The sequence below is a fragment of the Alligator sinensis genome, unplaced genomic scaffold, assembly GCF_000455745.1.
Source record: "Alligator sinensis unplaced genomic scaffold, ASM45574v1 scaffold116_1, whole genome shotgun sequence".
NCBI classification, from domain to species: Eukaryota; Metazoa; Chordata; order Crocodylia; family Alligatoridae; genus Alligator; species Alligator sinensis.
In genome coordinates this window covers 3,017,766-3,020,401 of record NW_005841908.1, presented here as the reverse complement: position 1 = coordinate 3,020,401, position 2,636 = coordinate 3,017,766, and the positions used below count along the sequence as shown (strand labels likewise).

Here is a 2,636-nt window from a genome sequence, read left to right as displayed (position 1 = left end):
CACATGAGCCTGCCACCCCTCACCCCCCCCACCAACACCCATGAACCCCCTCCCCCCACCAACTTACCTTGGACAGTGCCGGGGGCAGCAGGAACACAAAAGACATGCTCTGGCCAAGACAAGAACATCTTTTTTGGAGGACTGGCTCCAGGTAGTCTTGAACTGTGCCTTGCTCCGCTCTATTGTGGAGCGGTTTTTTCAGACCCCTGGATATCCAGGGGTCTAATTTTCTTCCCAAGCTGCAAACTTGCAGTTGGGGGGGAACATTTTTTCATTCCCGCACATGCCTGTTGCACCACCTCAAAGGGGTTTGAGGCAGGGCAACAGGCACGTCCACGCTCATCTGGACATGCCCACTAGGTGTAACCCAGCCAGTTGTGGGAGCTGGGGTTATTAAGGTGTCCTGACCCACCTTTCACAGGGGTGGTAACTGGCCTGGTATTTCCTGGGGGCTCCCACACCACTGGGAGTCCCACCAGGCCACCCACTCCCAGCAGGGTGCAGTTTTAGGTCATGCCTAGGACCAGGAGCCTCCAAATCATCCCCTACAACTCCTACCCTTACCTCCAGGGATGTTGCATGCAGCCAAGCAAAGTTGCTACCTACCTGCTAACAGCAAAATGCTGTTTATATAGGCGGCCAGAGATTTAAAATGGCCACCACAATCAAGCACCTGCTGGCTGCTTGGCTGAGCCCTTAAAGTGGCAGGCACCAACAGTGCCCTGCCACACACCCCCAGATATGTGCACCCACAGAAGGCACAGGGCTGCAGCCTGGCTGAACTGGCATGGGCAGGACCCAGTGCAGGAGGGCAGAGTGGGGTGGTGAGACTCGTTGCTGCTACTGCTATTGCTGAGACCCCCATGCCAGCCACACTGTCAGCAATATGAGGAGTAACAGATGGGAGGGTGGGTTTCCTCACTGCCCTCACTTCCTCCTGCTAGCAGCCGCTCATACGCCAGGCCATGGCTCTACCCCACCACCATGGCCTGGCCATTGCCGCTGCTCCACCTGTTCAGTTGGGCTGGCTGGGTTGGGGACTGGAGGACCTGGACACTGCATCCTTTTATAGGATATCAGATCTCTTCCAGTAATTTTTCATAAGGGGGCTTCTGCTGCTTCACAACCCCTCATCCTTCCAACTGGAGCAAAGATTTGGCCTTACAAACTCCCGTCTGTCCCTGAGCCATGAGCATGAGTTGCCCCAAGAGAGGCCGAACTACTGGGCCCCGAAGTCTTCCATCCCTTCTCTCTGCCTGAGCAACGCTGACTATTTCGCAACAAGCACTAGGGCTACTGCCATGCAGAGTCATTTCCCAGCCTGATACCCCCACTAACAGCCTCCTCTTTAATTCTGCCTCTTTTATTCTTAACTCGCCCTTTTGAGAAATGAAGATTAGTTGATTTGAGTCTTAATAATCCCATTTACTTCCATTTATACTACAGACCTTGCTTTGAGCTGAGCACAAAAAGAGTTTTTCCTATAACAGTAGCAGAGAAGCCTCATAAATCTGCTCTCGAGTTTCAATGAGCAGAGATCATTGTGGCTGAAGCATGGGAGCCTTGAAAGCCAGGCTAGTAGAGTATAAGCACAAAATGAGATCTTAGAAGCACCTCTGGCACCTGTGTTTGCTGATCAAGTTCTTTAGGAAAAAACCCAGCTAGAGATGGAAAGAGATTTGGCACCCAGAACAAGGTTAACAAGCATCAGTTTCTCCAAGGCTTTCCCTGCCTCTGAAGCATCACATGCAGCACAAAAACTGCTGGAAGCAGAATGCAAGGCTAACTAGATCGAAGCATTCATCCAGGGACCTGGAAGATTATATGGTTTGAGGCTCGGGCATGGATTTGTGCCAGCAAGGAACTGCTCAGTCATGCGACTACAGATACTTAAGGGCTGACATCTTGCAGCCATCCCTTGAGAGAAAGGAGTGTGTTATCTCAATGGAGTCAGAACTCTTGGTAGAGATGATATCTTATATTAGACCAACTAAATAGTTGCAAAAAAAATCTTTATTTGCAAGCTTTCAGGATTACATGCCCTTCCTCAGGCGAAGGAGAATGCACAGATTGTAACATTTCTTCCAGGTAGAAATGAAACTTCATATTACACAGGAGAATAGAGAGATGTTATAGGTCGCCTGGGTGGAAAAGTTCATTTTATTCAAATTATCTAAATGAAAAGCTCTGAGATACTGTGTATCCCGGCTTTCTAATGGCATGATGTGTAAGGGCTCAGTCGTACCTGGCAGTTCTTGGCTGAGTGGAGGGAGACGAGCACAACCCCTGTCACCTCAATTCTGGGGCCGCTCTAAATGGGGTTAGCTTGCAGTTTATTATTTGTAGTTATCCCATTGGCCCAGAATTACCAGAGGGCAACGTAACGTTTGCACTACAAGCGGGAACGGGAAAAGGGGGGTACAGAGCCAGTTTACCTAGCCTGATGCTAGCTGAAGGTTTCCCCCTTTGAGGGGACAAAGGAGATTTGGTGGAGCATAATCTGCCCCTTCAATCTGTTTCAGTTGGTTTGCAACACCTGCTAAAGTCGTGTCAGAAATGCACTGAGGAGATGGTGGTTAAAATGATGCGATCCTAAAGCCTTGATGTCTCATAGCCTGGCTACAATTTTAGCACAG

General features: G+C 49.8%; 1 long non-coding RNA gene across 1 annotated transcript in view; it reads right to left on the bottom strand.

The window, feature by feature from the left end:
• LOC102383023 overlaps nt 1–585 on the bottom strand; it is a 4,140-nt gene extending 3,555 nt beyond the window's left edge. The window contains exons 1-2 of the long non-coding RNA XR_323228.1: nt 565–585; nt 68–179 (exon numbers count right to left, since the gene is read on the bottom strand). This is a non-coding gene — a long non-coding RNA (uncharacterized LOC102383023). The remainder of the gene's footprint in view (nt 1–67; nt 180–564) is intronic.
• Between the last annotated feature and the right edge of the window lie 2,051 nt (nt 586–2,636).